Source organism: Pristis pectinata, chromosome 21, assembly GCF_009764475.1.
Source record: "Pristis pectinata isolate sPriPec2 chromosome 21, sPriPec2.1.pri, whole genome shotgun sequence".
Lineage (NCBI taxonomy): Eukaryota > Metazoa > Chordata > Chondrichthyes > Rhinopristiformes > Pristidae > Pristis > Pristis pectinata.
Window position 1 is genome coordinate 25,897,520 of NC_067425.1, and position 23,888 is coordinate 25,921,407.

General features: G+C 40.3%; 1 protein-coding gene across 7 annotated transcripts in view; it reads left to right on the plus strand.

Moving 5' to 3' along the window:
- Positions 1-324: 324 nt before the first annotated feature.
- Positions 325-23,888, plus strand: part of mtmr4 (myotubularin related protein 4) — a 100,828-nt gene continuing 77,264 nt past the window's right edge. For 2 of the 7 annotated variants that reach the window (XM_052035371.1, XM_052035379.1), the window contains exon 1: positions 498-610. The gene's annotated coding sequence lies outside the window, so the exon portion shown is untranslated. Of the gene's footprint in view, positions 470-497; positions 611-659; positions 699-18,126; positions 18,510-19,024; positions 19,139-23,888 lie in introns of those variants that run through there. The other 5 variants (XM_052035375.1, XM_052035372.1, XM_052035380.1 and 2 more) reach the window with 5 other exon arrangements.

The window sequence follows — 23,888 nt, forward strand, 5'->3', positions numbered from 1 at the left end:
ACAAGTTAGTAACTTTGCAGAACTCTGCGCACTGAACTACCTTCGAACTTCAACAGCCCGGTCGGAACGGCTGCCAACACTCACGGCCGTCAGCAGATGGCGCTCTCGCCACATTTGATTGGTTGTCGTTTGCCGCGCTGTGTATTCTGATTGAATAGCGACTGTACAGCGTAATCATCGATTGGCCAATGAAGAGTCACCAATCAAGAGAGAGCAGGCAGCTGTGGCATTTCTTTATTGGTGAAAACGGAGCCACTACTATTTGATTGACCAATTGGAGAGTGGTCTTCTGATTTGTAACCCTTGATCTGTGATTGGTTTAACGTTCGGGGAAGGTGCGTCGGTCTAGATTGTGATTGGTGGAAAGCGACGCCGTGGCGAGGTTCGGGGCTGATTGGTGCGTTGGCGCCCATCGCCATGTTGTGTTGTTGAGAGGAACGAAGTGGGGCCTTGGGGGAAGGCGGAAACTGTGAGTAACAGGGCGATGTAGGACGGAGGGGAGATAAACCAGGGCTCGGGCGGAAACGAAAGAGAACGGAGGGGGAGGAGAAAGTAAATGCCACAGCAGAGGAAGTGGAGAATACATGGTGGGGGCAGGGAAAGGAGAGGGGTGAGTAATTAAAGTAGATGGAGTTAAATAGGGGGCAGGCGTGGGAGAGGGGAGTAAGTAGGGGGGTGTGTGCAAGCTAAATTGTGGGGTAGGTAAAAAAGGAGAATGTCAGTGGTTGGGGGAGTGAGGGGAAAGAGCAAATCGTGAATCGGGAGGAGACTAAAATGGGGTGGGTGGGTGGTAGGGTAAATAGTTAGCTGAGGAAAGCAGAGTTCAGACGGTAGACCAAAGGGATGGGTGGGAAGGGAAGGGAAGAGAAGAATGTAGGTTATGATGGCATAGTGGTTGAGTTTATGGATTAGTGCCCAGAGAATTGGCCTAGTGATCAGGAGACATGTTTGAATTGCATTGTGGTGATCAAGATTGGACAGTGTTAATTAAACCTGGAATTAAAAGTTATTCTTGTTTAGGTGATTGTGAAATTTTGCACTGGCAAGAAATATTGACCTTGCTAGAGATGAATTGTGTGAAGAATAAAAATTTTGAAAATAAATCAGTTGGTAGTGGGGGATAGGAAGCACCCAAGACATCCTGAATGAGTGAATAATACTTTAGATATACTGTAACAAAAATTGCTGGATATGCTCAGCAATTCAGGCAGCATCTATGAAGAAAACAGTTAACATTTCAATGACCTTTCACAGACTTGAATGTTAATCCTGTTTGAGTTTTATTTTCATTTTTCAGCCATTTGCTGGGTCTGTAGTATCTTGATTTTTTTTTGTAAAGGGAATAACATCTTGGATGCCAGAGGCAGATTTTTGATATCTCGGAATAGAGTGTGGGGACACAGGACTTGGAGATAGGTTGTCTGGAACAAGCTGCCAGAGGAGGTATTTAACAGGGACTTAAATGGAAAGGTGTAGAGGCATACAGCCTAATGCAAGCAGGTGGGATTGGCATGGATGGGCATTGTGGTCTGCATGGATGAACTGGGCTGAAAGGGCCTGTTTCTGTACTCCATGACAGTAAAAAAATGTTATCCAGTGATGTGCATGTGTTTACGTAGTACACAATGTGTATGTTGTACCCTCTGATTTAGTGCACAGTTCAGAGTATGAAAAATTAAATTATAATGCACAGTATACTCAGTTTGAGGATTAATGTAATAGGAACTCTTGAACATTTGTTAGATGATAGGCGAGTTGGGCCAAAAGAACTGTTTTCATGCTCTATAATTCTGACCCTTCTGTTTTCCATGCTAATGTACTATGGGATTTGGGAGCATGATAGCGTTAAGCAGAATCTGGGGGTATTGCTATAGATTACACAGGAACTCTTCTGGGGTTTTGTTATGGGTGTTGCTGACTAAACAGCCTGAAGGTTGTGAACCATCCATGATGTCGTAGCATTTTACTTCTAAATGCTGGAGGTTGTCAATTTGAAGCGGCATTATTGAGTTGCTGCATTGAATTCTACATATTCTTGTGATATGCTGTAATAAATGTTTAGGTTAGTAGGTAAAAATGCTGATCAAAGGACTACTTTTTGTTGGATGATGTGCTGCAGTTGCATCCATTTAGGCAAGTAGACAGTATTGCACCACACTTTGGGCTTTTACAGTTACATTGATGTCATGGAAGTCAGCTGTTTGAAATGCCCATCTTACTTAAACTTTTTGACATTGTCCCACAATTGTTGCATTTGGGGGGAGCTGCTTTGTTATGTAGGGAATTGCAAATAAAACTGAACACTGTCAATAACAAGCCTGTAGTGGAGGAAAGGTCCTAGATGAGGGCTGGAAGGTGATTGATCCCTGGTGGCTGACTCATTAATGTTTCCATGGAAGTGGATTGTTAATGTTTGGGAGTATCGATGCAGAATTGAGGTTCTGTGACTATCTGTATTCTGAGAATTAAATGTTGCACAATGTCTGCAGTTATTAATGTACATATTAATATTAATGCATTGTATTCAAAAGCCTGCAGTGCAGTTGGTATTTTCATGATTGACATGTGGTCCAAAGGTCATTAACAAATTGTGAAATCTAAGAACCATTAAGTAGTAAAGGGTTTGGGATCTAGTAATATTGTGCACTTAAGAATACCAGTTGTTGCAGGATTGTTATTGGTATAAGGGTACCCCATAAGGAGAAAAAGAAACTTGAAAGCTGACTGTTTGGGTGTATGTCACACTTTTATCATTATGGAGTTGCATACTTAAAATTACAGGAACCAGAATTTTGGTATTCTGGTCACTGAAAGCACTGGGACTATAATAATGCACCAAGTAAATGTATTACCCTTGAACCAGTTATCAAGAAATTATCAGTTCACCATTGGCACTTGTAAGGGACATAGCTATACTTGGTGGGGTGGGGGGTGGAGGAGGAAAATTTGCTCCTAAAAGCAGCGTAATTGATATGTAAACAAAGGGACAATCCCTTTAATCTTCAATTTGCTGTTATTCTAGTTAATCTGTTACATGATTAATGTGAATCTTGGTGTGAAAAGATATCAAACACAGTTGTTGCTTGTGTAATTTGCCTATCACATCTTGAATAATCTAAAATAGCCTAATTCAGTGTGTGTTAATATTTAAAGAGCCAGGGATCAACTTTATTTTCTTAACAATTAACGAAAATACCAAAGGTTAATTAAGAGGATGTTATCATAACTAATTTGTAGGGGAACTTGTAGGAAAATCTAACTCTGAAAGCACTCTCATTGTAAGATCTCAGAATGAGGTATTTTGCAAACTGTAGAAAGAGGAGTGTTCTTTGTGGTGCTCAAAGATAATTCCATTAAATTTTTCTTGTAACCTACATAATCAATGTGGACATTTCAATCTTCAGATGGGGCTGGCATTTGGTCTTTTGGGTAGGTTTAAAGCAATTGTGCAATGTTGGCATATGCATGTAATCAAAGTAAATACAGAAGTAATCAGACATGTCAAGAAACCAAAGTTCACCTGAGCCTAGCATTAAAAATTAACTCAAAGAAACAGAAATTTTAAACTTGGGCCTGGAGTTGTATCCTGTGAAATGAAAACATTTGAGAATTTTCTTCCAGATTCCAGGTTTTGAAAGTAGGGTATACATCTTGAGAATTTTGTGGTAGCCAGATTTTTCTGTATATTGTTTCTGTAATAGGTAATACCTGCTTCCATCTGCCTATCATCCCACTCCTCACCAGGTTCCACTTATCGCCTGACCCATTCCCCTCACTTCTTTATACTGGCTATCTCCCCTCTACACTCTCAGTCCTGATACTGAGTCTCAACCCCAAATGTCAACTATCCCCCTGTCTCCACAGATGTTTCTGGAACCCTTGAGTTCCTCCAGCAGTTTTTTTTTCTTTGCAATTAATTTCTCTTGCTGGTTATTGGTGATGGGCAGTCTTGGAGAAGGTTACATTAGATATGGCAGACTCTCCTTGGCCTTGCTTGAGGTACTCCTTTTCATGTGGATGTACAAAGATTAAATACCAAGTGGTGTAGTAGTCTGAATTGCAGCCCTATGAAGGCCACATACACTCAATAATTCCAGCATTTTTTTCCCGACAACTGATGTTAACCTAAGTGGCATGTAGTTCCTGTTTTGTCTTCCTCTGCTTTCTTGAATAGCAATGTTATAGTCTCTGTTTTGCAATTTACTTGAACCTTCTATAATCGAGGGAATTTTGGGAAATGACAGCCATTGCATCTCCTGTCTCTCCATTCCTTTTAGAACATTAGGAAACAGGTCGCCAGATCCAGGGGATTTGTCAGCCATGACTCCCATAGTTTGCTTTGTATTTTTCTCTTGTAATACTGATTGCTCTCCTTTTTGTCCTGGTTATCTACTATTTTTGGTATACCTTTTAGTATCTTATGCTGTGGTGACAGGTAGAAAATATTTGTATGACACAAAAATCGGTGGGAGGGTATGTTTTGGTGGGGATATTTGGATGCTACATTAGGGTATACATAGTTAAGTGGTGAGAACTTGACAAATCACGTTTAATGTAGGAAAGTGTGAGGTTATGCACGTTGGTAAGAAGAACCTAAAGGTAGGTTATTACCTATATGAGGAAAGATTCCAATTAGCCAAGTATGGCGGGGGCTGAGTGTCCTACACCACCTTGATTTTTTTTATCTGTGCATTTCTACCTTATTTTCCCAGTGTACTAATTCCTATGCTTACTAAATGTCTGATTATTGCACTTTGTTCAAGCTGTACTTTGGTTGCACAAAGTGCAACTTCTGTCAGTTTTGCTGACAAAACTATTTAAGTATACAAGTTCTCCAAGTATGGACTCTACCTCTGACAATAATTATCCCCCATTCAGGTAACCAGTTACAGCTGACCACTGTTAATTTTTAATTGGCTGGCAAATTATCTATTTTGGGCTAATACTGCAGAACAAGGTGTTTTTTTAAAAAAAACAGTTAAATATTGAAATGCAAAACTAAATTTTAGATTTTTATATGAACTCTGCCCTTTTTAGCCACTTCCTGTGAGAGCTGGAGAATTTGTGTAGGCAGCATAATCAGTGTCATGGGTGAGGAGTGCAGGTGGGACATCACAGCGTGTAATGCACCTCCAGTAAGGATGATTTAATAGCAATAATGATTTTTTTCTTTCTATAACTCAAATGCTAAAGTTGCGTGGTCATATGGGTACTAGAAAAAGGGGAGAGGGAGCAATTGTGTACTTGATCTTGGAGTTAGGATATGGGTGTTGTCTGTTGCTGCAGGCATTTCCTGTTCATTTAAATGAAGAGTGTCTGAAAATCCTCAGATTTGATTTTTATGGTCACTCTTAACTTGCATATTTCTGATAATGGTGCTATTGCTATTTTGTGTGATTCTTTGTATTATGCCAACTTTAGCCTAGAGAAAACGGACCAAGTTTTACTTTGGTCAATGAAGAAGTCATTTGATTATTCCAAAGGGTAAATGCACAGGATAGGATGGCACTGATCCATACAGGAAAGATTATTCTATGGTCTTGGTATGTGTCTGGTACAGGCAGTCCCCAGCTCATGACATTTCTGTTCCTGGGAACTGTTCGTAACCTGAACTAAGTTGGAATGAACAAAAACAGCGTGTGGGAGAGAATCATAGAAACATCTCTGATGGGAGAGTGAGCAGGGATGGGACGAGCAGCCAACTCGGTGAGTGAGCAAGGGAGTCTGCTTAACGCTCTGCTCTGTTTGATCCAACCCCTGATTGTTCCAACTCAAGTTGGTGGAGAGATGGCATGTGGAAGTGTTCTGTTCTCGCCCCGCAGGAGATGCCTGCAGCAGCAGCTGGCAAATGCATCCCATCTATCTCCCAAGCACTTGTTCGTATGTACAAACTGTCCATAAGTTGGTAGTTCATAACCTGGGGAGGACCTGTACTTGCATTTGGTAAGTGGGAGTGATTTGTAGTAGAGCTCAGTAATATGGAGCTAGAGAAGGGAAAATCATCCAAGTTCTTTACTTCAAAAATGCTCCACCAGGCTTTTTAAAAATAGCATTGGTGTGATCATTAGCTGACCATGGGGTTAAGGCATGCTTAAGTTGTCTATCATGAATATATTTTGGTTTGGAAGTTCCTTGTCCAGTTTTACAATCTCACACTTGTGGGGGGAAAAATGTTGACTTGAATGAGGATACAGGCTGATGCTTTGAACGACGTTCTAGTAAGAGGCAATCCTTCATGAGGAGGAAGTTCAAATTTTTTCTAGAGGATTATTATAACTATGTAGTTTGATGTTTTCTTACACATTTGGAATTCATGTACAACTTGTACAAGTTTGGTCAGGAATTATCAGGATTCTGAATTTTGTTAACCAGGATATTCAGTAATTTTTGTGTGTCTGATGAGCAGGGTAATTTAATAAGCATTTGAATAGTGTCTACTTCATTGCCTTGAGTAAGTTTCAATTTATACCTGACAATATTTTGCCATTGAGGTTGAAGATTACACTGTCCCCAAAATGGTGAAAGATTGAAAAGTGATGTACAAAGGGATCTAGGTGTTCTCGCACAATCACAAAGGTAATGTGCAGTTTCAGCAAACAATTAGGAAGGTAGATAGTATGCTGTCCTTGTTGCAAGAGGATTTAGGTGTGGAAAAATGACATCCTGTTTCAATTGCATTGGGGTCCTGGTGAGTCTGCATTGGCAATAGTATGTCTGTCTTTTCTATCCAAGGATGGAAATCTATATTATAGAGGAAGGAGAGATTAAGCAGAATAGGTCTGTGGTTTTATAAGGTTAAGAATGAAATCTTATTGAACCATGCAAAATTCTTTAAAGGGCTTGACGGGGTAGATGCAGAGTTGATATTCTGTCTGGGGTTTCGATAACTAGGAGTCACTCTCTCAAAATAAGGGGTCAGCCATTCACGACAGTGATGCAAAAGAAACATATTCACTGAGAGGGTGAGGAATCCTTAATTGTCTACCTAAGAGGATTGTGGAGGCTTAACATATTCAAGACACTGATAAATTTTAGTTGTTAAGGGAATCAGGGAAGATAGAATTAATGCAGGAGAGTGGAATTGAGGTAGTAGTTAAGGCACTAGATTAACAGAGCAGGTTTGAGGGTCCAAATTATCTACTTCTATTCATGCTCAAGCACTTATTTTTAAGATGGAGTGTTTCATCTTGTTGCTCATAAACTTGCTAATGGGAGTATGATTGTTTTTGAACGTGATTCTGTGTTGCCCCTTTATCATCTTTGTTCTAATTCTATGATGAATAACAGTTATCCTGAGAGAATGTTAAAACCACCTTGAGTGCAGATACTTTTACTGAAGAGACAAACCATCTGATCATCTAAATTATCCTTTATTTTTTTAAAAAAAAGCTTATTTTTCCTGCTTCCATTGCAGCATCCTTTTTTTTTCTTGGATGCCTTTTTCTGGGATTTTTGTCCCTAAAATTGTGGAGGTAATGTTTTGTATGTTCTTCGCTTTTGAACAACTTCCTGCTAACAGTCCCAAGTTCTTTCTGCCCAAATTGTTTGCACTTATAGTGAAAGCAATATTCTGGATTTTCTTCCCAATATGGGTAGCACGGTGGTTCAGCTAACAGCAGTTGCCTCTCAGCCCCAGTGACCTGGGTTCAATCTTGTCTTCCGGTGCTGTCAGTGTGGAGTTTGCACATTATCCCTGTATCTGCACAGGTTTCCTCTGGGTACTCTGGTTTATTCCCTCACCCCAAAGATGTGTTAGTAAGATAATTGGCCCATGTAAATTGCCTCTTCTGTGTTGATGAGTGTAGAATCTGGGGGTGGAGTTGATGGAAGTATGGAGAGAATAAAATAGGTTAGGATTAAGATTAGTGTCAAAATGAGTACTCAATGGTCAGCACAGACATAATGGACAAAAGGGTCTGTTTCCGTGTTGTATCCCTCTAATTCTATGACTACTCGTGTCATAGAATGTCCTGAGATACTTAAAGATTGCCTGATTCCAGTTCTAGGCTGTAGAGCCCTGATTTGTCATGTCTGTTTTTGTAATGCAGAATTATAAACAGTTTTCTCTTTATCTGATTGCTCTTCTGTTTTTAAAAAAAATAAAAATAATCTTGGTCATTGTTCTGTGTTCTAGTGCTATATAAGTGCATATTGTTTTGATTCTGGTGCAGTCTTCAAGTTATCAGTTGGTATGCTACAATATTGAATACTGTTGAGCATTCTGTTTGCCTCATTCATTACTGCTGTGTTGGTTGGACATCTTGGGTGCTGAATCTACTGAGACTTGTAAGTCTTTTGTTCTTCACAGTTAGCCATGGAACACACATTTCCCTGTGCGCGGTACTTTCCCTTTGTCCGCATTCAACTTGAACTGATACTTTATTCAATTAGTGGCTTGTGTGTTGCCTGCTCTGATTCTACCATCCTTCTGATCTGATATCACTTTGATCATGTTGCATTGAGTTTTTGAATCCATATCATTTGGATAAATTCAGAACTGTTGTGGTTCCATCACTAAGGTCTTGACACCAATTTAGTTCATGCTGCTCCAAAATCTTTAATGAATGAAATTCATGTAATCATTGTAATTTCCCATGACTGAGTTTACCAGGCCTTTGGAAATCATGATGCTCCATGCTAAGGATGTTCAGTCTCCATTTTGACATACTTGCACAAGTGATCTGTTAGTCAGAAAACTCTTCTGAATCCATGATAAAAGCTTGATGGGTTATTCTTGTGGAGAGAATTCAGTTTACTTCTGATAATCGGTTCCATTATTTAATCTGTAGTTGCCTTTTTGTTTCACACACGCAAAAGGGAGGGGAAGGGGGCAAATAATCCAGTTTAGAATTAACTGTTACTCCTCTGATCAGTGACGCTTTCATTAAAATATAAACACATTTGTTTCCAAATGGACAAAGGATTTGTAGTTGAAAAGACATGAATAGTGACACACTAGGACAATTGAGTCTGGCTGAAAGGGAATTATGGAACAAAAACTGAAAACTGGAGTGCTCAGTGGTTCAGGCAGCAAGCATCAGTGGGGAGAGAAACAGCTGAGATTTCAGGTCAAAGATCATTCATCAGAACTAGAAAGGTGAGAAGATACACTTGAGTTGCAGAGAAGGATTTGTGGAGAGAACAAGAAAAGTCAGTGATGGGGTGCAGACCAAAGTAGGCAAGTTCATAATTACTTTAAAAACCAGCAGTTGGAACAAAATGATAAAGACCATTTGTAGTGTGAAAGGTCATGGCTGTCATGTGACACCGAGTACTGGTCAAAAGCGGCACCACTGTCAATCAAGGCCTGGCTCCACCCACTCATTAGCGCACAGTCTTGACCATTGGTTCCCGTGCACACCTTTTGTACCTGGCCATGACCTATTGGAGCTGTTGAATTACCCGAGCTAGCTCCACCCAGCTCTCCAGCACTATAAAGAGTGCCACATGTGCGTGGCTCTTCCTGTTTTTGATTGCTGCCTGAGTCGAAGCCACGCTGGGGGACCACTGGTAAGAGTATGCGCTTCCACAGGGGTTTAGGAGCATCCTAAGTAGATTCCCTGTAGCATAGAGCTGATGCTTGCCCAGAGTCAGGGGGTTCAGGCACTGTATTGTGTCTTCCCTGATTGTTTGTAACTAGTTCACTGTGTGCACTTCACCCCCGTTGGGACTTCCCTCTCATTTCGCGATCACCTGTGTGTGAGTGTGCATCTGTTCCCGTCATTTCTGTTCCTGTGTTTGTCTTTGTAAATAAATTCCTTTTGTTAAAATCCAAAGACTGTCCAGAGTCCTCTACCTTTGAGACCCCAAAGAGCCTTTTCCCACAACACCATTGCTTCAATTTGTATAGCCAGGTCTGTTATCAGGGAGGGAGGTGGCAAAGGTTTCCTGAAATTGTTAAACTCATTAAGTCATGTTGGTTTAATCTGCCAAGATGGAAGAGCCATCATTCCTTGAGCTTGTGTTGGACATAATTGCTGATATTACGAGGATGTGGCTGTGTCACCAAGACTGGGAATTAAATACTCCAGGGTGTTTGATATTTAGAAAGGCTAGAGAGAATAGGGTATTGGGGGCAAGGTGAGCATGTGGTACTGGTGTAGAAACACTTTGATGATAAAAGATGGCAGAAAATCAATAGTGAGGAATAATCTTGGCCCAGAAAAACAGGACCAAAATTGGTATAAATGGAGACTAACACTGGTTGGAATGACTTGTAGTATCCCGACAACACCAAAATAATTGAGAGAGAATTAAGAAATAAAACTTGTCAAGTAGTTAATACAACATTTTTAATCTGCATACAGGTAGGTAAATATGATGAAGGAAAAGTAATGTATTTCTGTATCCAAATTGGGGCAGAGGTTGATGCCAGGTCAATCGTTTTTTGTTTACTGGTTTAAGAGAATCAAACTAGATCGACTGCTGGCATTGACCTTGGCACCAAATGCAGATACAAAAATATTGTTTCAAAATTGTCACTGGATTTACATCCTGGAACTCCTTGACCAACAGCATTGTGGAGGTACCTTCACCAGAAGGTTTGCAGTGGTTCACCATGTTCAAGGGCAGAGATGGATATTAGGTGCTGTTATTGCCAATGACAGCCATATTAATAAAATCAATTAAGTGAGGCTTGTAGCTGTGTAAAGTGTAAGCCTGAAGTTTAGAGTTGTAGGAAATAGTGAATGACTGAAATGCTGATACAGGAAAGATGGATTGAGAGTAAATTAGCAAGAAATATAAAAGATTCTAAGACCTATAACAATGTAAAAGGGAGAGTAGCAAAAATGTGAATTCTATAGAGACAATGACAGGAGAAACTTATAGTGGGCAGGAAAGATGAGGTTGAAGCATTAAACATCTGTCTTTGCCAAGATTTGTTGCAGAAACTACAATAAATAGGGTAATCATGAAGGGGAACTCAGAGTAAGGAGCAAAAAGAATGTATGCTTGTGGTTCTAGACAAGTTTGTGGGTCCAAAATTGGGCAAATGTCATGGATATGCTAACCTGCATCCTACTGTTTTAAAGAGGACAGATGCATTAGTGGTGATCTTTCACAATTTTCTAAATTCTGTATCAGTCCCAGGAAATTGAAAGTTAGCAAGTGCAACACTCTTATTTAAGAAAGAAGGGAGAGAAGTAGGAAACTATAGAACAGTTGGCTTGACAACTATTGTTAGCATAATGTTGAAATCTGTCATTAGGACCCATAACAGGGCCCTTTAGAAATATATACAGTCAACATGGTTTTATGAAGAGAAATCATGTTTGACAATTCTAAGCTTTAAGGACATAATTAACAGTGAAGAGGATTGGATCTCACTCTAATTTGTATCTGGATTTCAAAAGGCATTTGATAAGATAGTATACTAAAGGTTGCTACACAGAATAAGCACTCAAAGCTAAGTTTGGCTAAGGAACAGAAATCACCTGGAATAAAAAGGTTGTTTTCAGATTGATGACCTACTAATTGGTGCCCGAAGGATGAGTCCTGGGCCCTCGGCTGTTAACGATGTAATGTATCCAAGTTTGCAGATGGCACAAAGTTAGTGAGGTGACTTTTCAAAAGTAAATGGTGACAGATGGAGTAAACTGTGGGGAAAATGTGATGTTTGGCACTCTGGCAGGAAGTATAACAAAGCAATATTTCAATAATGAGAAACTGTAAATGAGGGATCTTGGTAATGAGACACAAAATAGACCTGCAGGTATAGTAGGCAGTTGGGAAGGCAAGTGCACTGTGGGCTTTTTCTTTTTGCTAGGTGGTTTTTATGCAGAAGTAAGAAAGCTTTGCTAAGATACACATACGACCGTAGGTATGATCCAAATGAGTTCTTATAGCAATGATTATAATCTGGAGGATATGACTGGAATTGAATAAGTCCAGCTAGATGCAGATGCTGATATTGAAAGGAACTGTTTAGACTTCTGTTAGAGGAGAAACAAGGTGAAAAATGACCTGTTGGTAAAAGATGTTGGAAGAATTGGGCATGAGTGGAGAAAATGAAATTAATTTGGCAAGAGTTGGATATGCTGACAACTAACTGTAGGAGCTTTATTCTAAGGAAGTGATCAGAAAATGTGAAAATTGAGTTCCTCTTGAATACAACATGGGAGATAATTGCTCTTTGTCCTCTAATAAATGTGAAATGGTTAATTAGCGTATTTTCATGTAATGATGCAACTGGTTTATGCTGTCATGGGTCATAATTTTTTTCCTCATGGATTCTGATAAGGAAATGTTAGAATTTCAGTATTCAATATTGAAAACTAGTCATTTTCAAATATAATCTTGGTTCACCTCTTTTAATTGCTTGCCCTACTCCTTTTCAGTTGCTTCTGATGCTCATTCTACTATTGCCAATACTATCACTGAAGATAAAAAAAATTATGAGTGAAAAAAGGCCTTATCAGTGTGGTACTGAGTTGTGCTTCCTGATATTATTTCTTCTGCACACTCTTGTATGACTGCAATGATGTGTTCAAAAGGACCTTTGTTTTTGGCCAAACCAGTCAAAGTAATTATTTAAAAAAAAATTAAAACCTCAAGTCATTTACAAAGCTGTCAACACAAAACAATCTGGTCTTTGATTTAAATTCTTCCCTGGAGTTTTTTTTTCTTGCCACCTGAGAGAAAAGAAATATACTTTCAATTTGAAGTTAAATTGGTGTGAAATTAAAGTAGTGAGAGTGAATGTATTGCACTAAATTATATTGACCACAAAGGGTCCAGGTCAATTTGCACATTGCTAATTTAGCATATCTCAGAAGTCTTTTTTTACCTGCAGCTGAGCTTTGTTTGAAGACTATGGGAGGCAGTAGTGAAAGCACTTCCAGAGCAAATCAGCAGCTCTGAGTGAAGAACACAAAGGGATGGTAGGGGGAGGTGATATTTGAATGATGCCTGTAGCTATTTCTATACTGCATAATCTGAATTGTCTAATTTTCCTGCTCATCGTAAAGCAGATATTAGTGGAAACCTGACCATCTTGTTTGTGGAATAGTCTCTGGTAAGCAGTGGCTGCTGGAAATCCCTAGTGTATGTTAGAACTGGTGGTAATGTTACACACAGCTGTTCTTTCAGTCATATTGATTACATAGAGCCTCACTTCTGGGAATATGGATTCTCTTCAGATGCATAAAGAGGCATAGATGAATGAAAAATGGCCTTGTGAAAGGAAGGTGATACAGAATGGCTGTATAGTATATTTCATTGTCAACAGAATGTGTTGGTTGGTTAATTCACTGCTATATTAAAAAAAAATAAAATGCACAAATTAGCAGGCCTGGTCCTTTTTGCTTTGAGGTGTTCTGAAGCATAACCTGTTAACTACTTGAAGTTGCATTCCTTTACTATAAGGAAATTACTTGAATCAGATCACTCTGTCTTTGATTGCCACAATGTATAGTGTGCACTTGGTATTATTACGGTGAATAAAGCTGGGTTTTGGATGTACACCAAAAAGAATTGTAATTTGAACATAAGGTATGAAATAGGAGTAGGCTATAAGGCCCTCAAGCCTGTTCTGTCATTCAATAACATGGCAGCTGGCTTGACCTTGTTTTCAACTACACTTTTGTGGCTGCTCCCCCTAGCCCTTGATTTCACCTATATACTATTCGTCCACATTGTGTTGCCCTGAAGAGCACTGACATCATAGTGCTCTTGGTTCTCTAGTCCGAACACACTCGTGCGTGTGTACTCCTATACTTCAAGAAAGACATCCACTTGATCTGTGCTGCTGTGCCAGAAAGCTGGTGAGCCTTTTCTTGCAGTAATGAGTTGTCCATTACTTGGTGTGTAGAATTTGCCTCCAGGCTGGTGTTGGACAGGCAAGGGTTAGTGTTGTAGACCCCTGATATGTAGGGCTGAAGGCTGCATCATACTGGCATGGTGAATGCAAGTCATTATTGGGGACCTGTTCCATGTATTGACAGACTGCTCAATGCTGTGGTTACACTCACTACCTCATGTTGGATGCAATGGAAGCTTCTATCCCTCTGATCTTCGTTTGGCTGCACATGCTTAAAGGCCTGAGACCATTGATGCTCCATGGGGGAATTGTCCTTTTGCTTCCGTTATTTCTTTAGTAGCCTGCAGTTTTCTATTAAAAACCACTGTTTGGGCTCCTACAGAACTGGATAAACCAGTCAGCCTTTGCTAGTGGATGGTCCACTTGTATTTTACATATCTTACAAAGTGTCCTGCATACTTAAATGTTAGCATTGCTGATTTTGGGTAACTGCCAGGGAAATGTACAAACAGTGGTAAACTGGGTTAATTACTTCACAAACTGTTGGTTGTAGTTGCAGTTGAATATGGCATTGGTACAAGTGATCACAGCACCATTGTTTTGGAGACTAAGTTCCATCTTCACACTAAGAACACTTCATATTGTGTGATGCTATGATCACTTTAAATGGGATAGATTCAGAACTGATCTATGGATGCTTAGTTTTATATTTGTTAAAGTGTTTTGTCCCATCTGTAACATCAGAATTGTATTAGACTAGTAAACTTGTGGCCTGGCATATACTTCACTCTAGGTTTGATTCCTGGAATGAATCATGCCAGGAAATTTATGATTGAAGACTTTAAAATGTTATTTTTATCACTTATGCATGATTATGCAATACTTTTGTAGTGGTGCTTTGAAACTGTCTGAGTTCTACTCTTCTGGAATTTAATCTGCCAAGTTGTTGTCATTTTTTTTTTAAAAAGTTATCTTTTAATCAACCTGCCTAATTCCTTTTACTGCCATGTAATGCATTTGTTTATTGGAACACCTGGTGATGCTACAGGCAATATGTAAAGTAAAGTTTTATGTATTGTAGGTCACGCAGCAATGGAACTCTCTTGGGTCACATGTTTAGATTTGTAAGAATCTGTTTGAACCTGAAGTGCTTCACAAAAGCATGAACTATTTCTAGTGATAAGAGACAATAAAAGTCATTGATTTGAGGTTTGAAAGCTGGCACACTATTTTTCAGTGCAACCACTATTTCTTGTGAACAGTGGAGACCAATGTAAGCCCTTGTCAGAAATGGGGGAATTTGTGCTAGAGAACAAGGAAATGGGAGATCACTTAAAGAAATAACTTTGTCCTCCTCTGTGAAGGCAGAACCATTAACCCCTCAGAAATATTAAGGAACCTAGAATTTAGTCGGGGGGAAGAACTAAAGGAAGGCTGATAAATCTCCAGGACCTGATGGTCTGCATCCCAGAGTACTTAAGAAAGTGGCTCTAGAAATTGTGGATGTATTGGTGGTCAGCATATTTTGCACACTGGATCAGTTCCTATGGATTGGAAGAGAGCTACAGTAATCCCATTATTTGAAGAAGGAGAGTTGGAGAAAATGGGGAATTTTCTGACATTGGTAATGTGGAGAATTGTAGAATCCATTGTTGAAGATGTAATAGCAGAGCATTTCCAAAAGAAAAGGATTGGACAAAGTGGGTTTTTGAAAGGGACAGTTTTGAGGATGTGACTAGTAGTGTGGATGGGAGAGTACCCAGTGGATGTAGTGTATTTGGGCTTTCAAAGCTTTTGATAAAGGTCCCATTTCAGAGTAGTGGGCAAAATTAAGCCACTTGTATTTGAGGGTATGATGACATAAACTAGTGGGCAGACAGGAACTAAAATGTAGGTATAAAAGGGTTTCACTTTCAAGTGGCAGGCGATGACTAGTGTACTGCAGAGTTCAGAAATATTCACAATATACTATATTGATTTAGATGAGGGAATTGAATACATCTCTAAATTTGCAGATCAAACAAATTTGCTGGATGGGAGTGTGAACTGCAAAGAGGCTTCAGTGTGATTATGGATACATTGAGTGGAAAAATACATGGTGTATGATGTGGATAAATGTGAAGTTATTTATGTTGGTAGAAATAATAGGAAGGCATTGCAGTTCTAGTACAAACATGCCTACATCAGAGCCTGTTTTGGTTCTAATGTTGAACTGTAGCAGTGTAAAACTTGTTGAGAAACCAAATCTTGTTTTGTGACCCAACTAATACTAGAGTGGAACAAAGCTGGATTTGCTGCATCAAGTTTTTTGTTTAAAATGTTATTGTGGGAAATAAAAGCATCCTCTGAGAAAGGAGAATGTTGTGATTTTGAGACAGTAGGAAACTCTTCTGCTGCTTAGCAGAACTTTTCAGCATTGGTCTTCAGAATTGAACTGGGAAATTTCAAGTCAGTAAACTAATATGGAATCTAAACAGCTACAATTATGGTGTTTAATAATTGAGTATGCAGATGAAATGTATTGACGTGACAAGATTTGCTGTTGATGTAAAGTAGCTATTGCTTAAAGGAGCAGTCTAAAAACAAGTTCTCTTTAGATATGATTGCCTTTGAATGGAAGTCCGTGGACAGTTTTTTGACTACAATAAAAAATTGACAAATTCTAAATAAAAGCATTAAAACAGTGCATTTTTCCTTTGTGCTTTTTTAAAAGTTACCAAAAGATCACTTTCCATTAATGATTTTAGTGATTTTTAAAAAAGCAAGCATGTTTTTTCAAATGCTTTCTATTTTGGTAAGTGTTGTGCCAAGACTGGCACCTAATGACATATCTATGTTCAGGCGCCAGTCCTTCAAGACATTTCTGCACTTGGACAAACTAACTGCTGCAAATCCCTAAAACAGAGTAGGGAGTGGATCTCCTCCTCATTTTACAGAAAAGACTTTGAATTTATAATGGAAAATATTTGTAAAAGGAGAGGACCTTTGTTTTAGGGCAGGCCAGAACCAGAAGGTAATGGCATTCTGCAACGTGGCATTCACAAGATGTGTAAAAGTGAGAGTTCTGCACCCCAAACTTGCTACTGAGAAGTAATGTCTTGGTCTGCAACTTTATGCAGATACCATATCTCCCTTCCCTACTTTCTAACTCACCATCAGACCAGATAAGCCAAACAAGGCAAGGTTACACCTAATTTGTCCCTTTGTCTTAAGGCCATGGTTGTAAGAAATTGTCAGTGCAGAGAGGAGGAAGATGCATCAGTGAATTCTCCCACTTTAGGTAATCTCTCCTTCTGCCCCCCCCCCCTCCCCCCACCATGCTGCTGCTTTTCCCATTCCTCACCTCTTTATTTTTCAACCTTTTTTCCTCTCCCTCCTTGCCTTTTGACCCTTCCCCTGATGGATCTGCTCTTTCCTCCTCCCCTGCACCTGTCTATCACTATCTCTTACCAGCATCTACCTATCACTGCTGCTTTTCCCTCCCATGTATTGAGCTTCCCCTTTTCCTATCTTCAGTCCTGAAGAAGGGTCCTGACCTGAAATGTTAACCACCTGCTTTTCTCCACAGGATGCTGCCTGCCCTGCTGAGTTCCTCCTCCATCATCGTGTTTTTCATCTAGATTCCAGCATCTGCAGTCCTTTGTTTCTTTCCTACATTTTTAGTTTGGATATTGACTGATCCAGAAGAGGGCTCCTTCTCAAGCCTTTGGGAGAGTCAAGTCTAATGCCCTAGAGTCTACACAGTAGGACTGCAATCTCCACAATGTAAAGCTTTCTGGCAATTGGTTTATTATTGTCACATGTACCAAGATACGGTGAACAGCTTTTGTTTGCATTCCATCAAGACATATCATTCCATACATTGAGGAAGCACAGAAGGAAAAAGAAATGCAGAATATAGCATTAGTTACAGGCAGTGCAGGTAGACAAGTGCAAGGGCCATGACGAGGTAAATCTCTCATTTGTGTTCATCATTATTCTGTAAGAGGTCCTTTCAAGAGTCTTATAACAGCAGGATAGAAGCTGGTGATACATGAGCCTGGTGATACATGTTCTCAAGCTTTTGTATCTTCTACCTTATTTGGGGGGGGGGGGAGAGAGAGAATGACTGGGGTGGGAGGGGTCTTTGATTATGTTGGCTGCTTTCCTGAGGCAGTGAGAAGTGTAGTTAGTCATTAGAAGGGAGGCTGATTTTAGTGATGGAATGGGCTGTGTTCACAACTCTGCAATTTCTTGTGGTCTTTGACAGATCATGTGCTCTTTCTGCATCATTCCCTCCCTTTATGAAATGTTCTGCATAAAAGCTTATGCAGATGTGTTGGCCACTTTTCACAAAGCATTGGCATGTCATTGTGTTCTTATTGCAGGCTCACCAGCGGAGGACCCACACCATAAAAAGAAGTCTGTGCACTGAAGGAAATGATGGAATCTGAGCATGAAGAGCCTGCTATTTAATGTACTTGTGGGAGGGCATCCTATATTGTCTACCCTGCTAAGCGCTGGCTTGGATACTGGCACTGCAAGGGCAGAACCTAATATAATGGGACTAATGGTGTTTGCATGAGGGGAGAGGACCGGCAGTAATGGGCTATAATCTGGCTAGAGAGGAAGGAAATCCAATGTGACAGCTGTCTGGAAGGCAACTTTACACAGTGGTAATGTCTTGGAAGAATCCAGTGAGTGCCATGATAAAGAAGCTTTCAGAAGTGAAATGCTCAGCATCTTGTCTGGCCTAACAGGCAATTCATGGGTGAGGAGGAACATGGAGAAGCTCATTTTGCACTCCTCATCGTAAATTGAACGGAGCCAGGACAGCATCACTTGTGTACTGGAGGTGATGCATGGGTCTATACCAACCACTGTTAATGTGGCTGATGGAGCAGGTTTCTAATTTCATGGATGCACAGGCCATGGTCATTTAAAGCTTCTGTCACAATGGAATTTTGGGCCAATCCCTTTTTAGATCTCTGCTTGTTGGCTAGCATTGGGTTTGTTTCCAGTGTGAACAGATTACTGTTATGCAAGAACAGAGTGATGCCTCATGGGACCACAATTCAACTATCAGGGAGCAGATGGCTATTTTGTGGGAGTTGGTTATCAGGGTTGGCAGGACTGGGTGGTCTTTGTGATAGTAATATGATCTGGGCCTCTGCACACTGCCTGCCCAGTCCAGTGAGTTCCAGTAACACTGTAGAGTTAAGTCTTGTCTTCCCCTCAATGATATTGTGATTTCTGAACAAAAGTTCTGGTTCCACCCTTGTGTAGGTTCAGTTTCCAGCTTCCAAGATTGCCACTACCAGTGGGCTGAAGCGCTTGGAAGCTGGTCCTCCTGGGGAAGCATTCATCATGGCCATCCAGCACCTGCTTCCCTTCTCTGGAGTAAGCTTTTTTCAGTTTTTATGCTGATGGAGAATGGTGCAATCTTAATTCTGTGAAACAAAGATTGTCCAAGATAATGTGTGGTTGCATTGATAGAAACAGACTAATGTACGTCAGTTCCTTATTCCAATTCAAAATGTATGATTCAGTCATTGAATATGATTAATCTCCATTGCATTGATGCAGTGCTGCTAAGATATTTATCACAATGGAAAGTAAGGGAATGTTCTAGCCTTGAAGGTAGCTCTGTGGTCAGTGTCTGCACAGTGCCCATGATTGGGTGGAGGTGGTAGAAGGATTCTTGTCATCCATTGCATGAGGCACTGAAAGTTAACTACATTGACAGTACAAGTTTCATACTAACTCTTACCCTTAGCCTCTATCCAATGAACAGGTTAGGTTTCCATCAGGAATAGTCATGCATTGCTTGCACATTGATAACTGTGTCCAAGAAGCTCCAGACTTCATTACTACAGAAGCAAGAGAAACTTGAGACTTGACATTGATATTCTGTGGATAAATAGGGAATCTGTCACTGTGTCTCATCTCCTTGCCATTAGAACAAAATACTTTCTGGGATCAAATCCTACGTTTCGATGATCTGTGAGCTGCTGCAATGCCATTAATCCAGTGCTTTGTCATTCTTGAGATCTTTTCTTTAGAAAATGGCAGGGACTTCAATGTTAGTGATGCCTATGTTGCCAATTGAGAGATCACCTTTAAACATAACCTTGAGTACAAGATTCTGCTCTTTGTTCCTTGATGTTGAGCATCCTGTCTGGCTTTTGGGTTTAAGCAATGTACAACTCTTTAAAAAGGAAGATTCCTCTTTTCTGTGGTGAAAAACAAATTGCTTCTCCTGGTCCATAGTGCGTCAGGGATCTAGGTAATGTTACATCGAGCAGCAAACTGCAAAGTACTGCATAGATCAGCTGTCTGGACTGGTTCCAAGGATGGGAAAGTTGAATGTGATAGTAACCTTGACTTTGGCAGAGCAATCCAGGCATGAGTGCAAACCTGCATTTAAAGCCATTTGTCTTGGATCTCTGGATGCCATTGGTAAATCTTAGCCTCTTGGAGACATTTGTTCTTCAGGTATTGAGATAGTGTGGATCCCTGTAGATTCTGAGGGAGAAAAGAACTTTTAGTGAGCCCTTTTATTCTTCCCTTGACTCCAGTCTGGGTCTATAATATCTGTGGCCTGGTTTCAAATCTTCCAGCAGCATCACATGTACCCATTTGTGAATAGTTTCCAAGTTCTCAAATGGGAATGGAACTCCAGTCTTAATGGTGTTTAGTAATAGCTAATAGAATGAGAGCACAGCCTTGAGTTTTGAGAGTTTACTAGCACTTTAAACTAGGCAGCCACAGCAAAAAACCAAGGTTATGAAAAAACCTGGACAGTTGATGAATAACCAGTGATAAATGAGAATTTTGAGGAGGGGGGGGGGGGGGGGGGGAGTCCATTTTTTTGCCCGGCAATCCTGCAAATTAATGTTGCACAATGATTGATGTTAAGTGTGCCTCTAGTGCCAGAACGGCATCACCCATGCAGAAGTGTGATCTGTGTTAAAGTACTCAATTGAGTTTCCAGTGATGCAAAATAACTCCAAATAGGTCTTGTATTCCAGGAAAAGTCCATGTTCATTTGCAGAACGCTAGAAGGAAAAGCCAAACATCATGGGCTTGGATGTCTAGGCCTATCTCTGTATTGTAGCTGTCTACTCTGCCATTTTAAGCTATTTTTAATGATTGTTTCTGTCCATGTGATCACTTGTCACTACACCACAGAGGATCATGTTGGGGTTAATGTGACCTGACGAGAACACCCATGTTTGGCAATTGTAATACAATAGTCATCTGTGGTCAATTGGCAGAGTAGAGCAGACTGAATAGAATTTAACTAGTGAGGTTAGAAATACTGTACAAGATTAGCATATTCTGCAGTGGAATTCTGATTTAATTTGCAAGTCAATGACTTTATAATGGAGTATGGAGGACTGTGTCCATTTGTATAAGGTGTATTTTATGGCGTGAGGTAATAAAACCTTTATTCCTAGGGAATTTTTTCTTTTGAGATTCTTCCAATACAATATGAATTATGTTTTAAGCAACTCTTTTGGAAATAACTAAAATGGTGTTTAAGACACAAATGTAGTAATAAAAGTCTTCACACTTTTTCTGGTTATATAATTTGAACAGATGCTGTAAGAATGCTCTACTCTTCCCTATGTTCAGTCTTTTGACATTCTCATTAGCTTGAAATTCATCTTTTTGCCTATTTAATGTCAGCTATGGATATAGATTAGAATATCTAGATAATCTGCCCTTCAGAGTGGCAAATTGTGCAGACCACTTTGATTTTTCTTTTAATACCTGTGAAAAGTAGCTAGTATTGAACTCATTATCTGCAGTATGAGAGCTGAATTGTTTTAATATTTAAAATCAAAAGGTTTGGCAGCCTCTTCACATATGATGATTGAAAGTAATTGCTGGCTCAACCTGCTACTGTTACGTAATTTTTGCATCTTTCTGAGCTTTGAGTCAGGTTCCTGAAATGTAGTCTGTAAAGGTGATGTATCTAAAGGGATTAATTTTGTGAAAATCAATGCAAAATGAATCTTGCTGGATAAGAAACACCACCCAAAGAAAATATGTGTTGAATATGAGTAACAGGTTTCTACTTGAATCATGTGGTTCAAACATAACACAACAGCAGTTTCACAATCATTGAAGGGTTTTACTTAGACAAGTTCTACTAATTAAAGTGCAGTAATTACTCTTAAGTATTTAGAACAGTCACCATCATCGGTAGTGCTCCTGCTTGTAAGATATGCAACAGTTTTGCATATAGTGTTTGTAGCATTCCATTTAGTATCTGCAGTCATTCTTGTGAGCACAAATCTCCCCCCCTCCCCCCCTCTCCTCCATTGGGTATGCAATACTGTGCACTAACATTGTAGCCTTGCTTGTGTTACTTCACTGCTCCTTCGGGAATTATTGTGGCATTTTCCATGTATAGCACCTGCAATGCTTCTGAAGCACTCAGTTTCTATGTAACATTTGTATGTACAGCATTGGCTGTTATGGGTAGGCCACATCACACACATCTGACACTAGACTCCTGCTACAGATGCTCTGTCCACCACACAGTGACAAAGGAAACAATACAAGAATGGTCTCAAAGCCATGGAAAAAGTATTAATCTCTCCTAGCTTGTGGAACCCATGACTACTCAAAATAAAAAAAGGAGCATTCAAAATCTTTCTGGAGCACATAGAAACAAATAGCAGGAGAAATGCATCACTATCTGCCTCGCAAAATGTCCATTGTCCCACATTGGCTTTAGTTGCCAGCTTGGTACGGGTTTCTTTTCAGTCTTCCAATTCTAATAAAGCATCAGCGACCTGAAACATTAACTCTGCTTCTCTCATCACAGATGCTGACTGACCTGCTGAGTATCCCTGACATCGTCTGTTTTTATTTCAGATTTCTGGGATCTGCAGTTTCTTGATTGCCAGATGAGCTGAATGTGGTCCTCTTCTCCCTGACATCTGACAATTTTTTTATTGACTTGTATATGAATTCGCACCTTGGACTCCTCTGTCCATTCCACCCCCCACCTTTTCAGAGGTCTTTTGTTCGTTATCCTTATTTCAGTTTAGTTTGTTTTTGCACTACTTTTTCTGCATTAAATCGTCTCAGTATCTCTGCGATGCTCGCCCATGTTTAACAGCTACATAATTAACTTATTAAAAAAATTCGACAATCCCCTTACACAGATCATTGGAGTCTGCAACTTGATGGGCCAGAGCTCACGTGCCCTGGAGAAACCGGAATTTTCATTATTATTTGAGAGACTTTGGGCTGCCTGCAGAATTCCCAAATAAGGATTTAGGCAAAGGTGGCTGAGCTCGCAGGTCCCAGATCACCCATGACCAAACTTGATGCTGAGTCGGGGTAGAGAGGCCGACACGGGTTTCTGCGTTCCTAAAGGAAAAAGCCATTAACCGAACGAGTCTCTGTAAATCTCAGAGACACGGGGGACTGCGGGTGCTGAAATCTGGAGCGGGGGGGGGGGGGAGGGGTGCTCCATGGGGCGAGCGGCCTCTGTCCGGGGGAGGAGGAATTGCCGACTTTCCAAGTTGAATGGCAGTCCTGATGCAGGGTCTTGATCCAAAATATCGACAATTTCTTTCCTCCCACAGCTGCTGCTCGGCTTGCTGAGTTCCTCCAGCAGATTTTGTTGCTCCAGATTTATCCAAAATCGCTTTCACCAACTTCTTCAGATTTGTGTTTAAGTTGCACGAGAAAAATTACTTCTAGGTTTGTGGGATTCGGTGTTTACAATCTGCTGTTCAGTGTACAGTGACCTGACGAGGAGGATGAGATTTGGAATGGGAATGTCCTTTCATTGTGCCATTAATTACATCCAGTGGGTTCTTCGGCAGTGGGTTGCGAATCGGCGCTCTCGATCCAGTCAATACAACTACCTTGATGACATGGACACACGAGATTCTGCAAATGCTGGAATCTGGAGCAACACAAAATGCTGGAGGAACTCAGCAGGTCAGGCAGCGTCTATGGAGGGAAATAAACAGTCGACGTTTCGGCTGGAGACCCTTCATCAGGTCTTGACCCGAAACTCGACTGTTTATTTCCCTCCACAGACGCTGCCTGACCTGCTGAGTTCCTCCAGTGTTTTACCTTGATGACATGCTGCCCAGTCAAAAGTCGCTGCCTCGTTTTT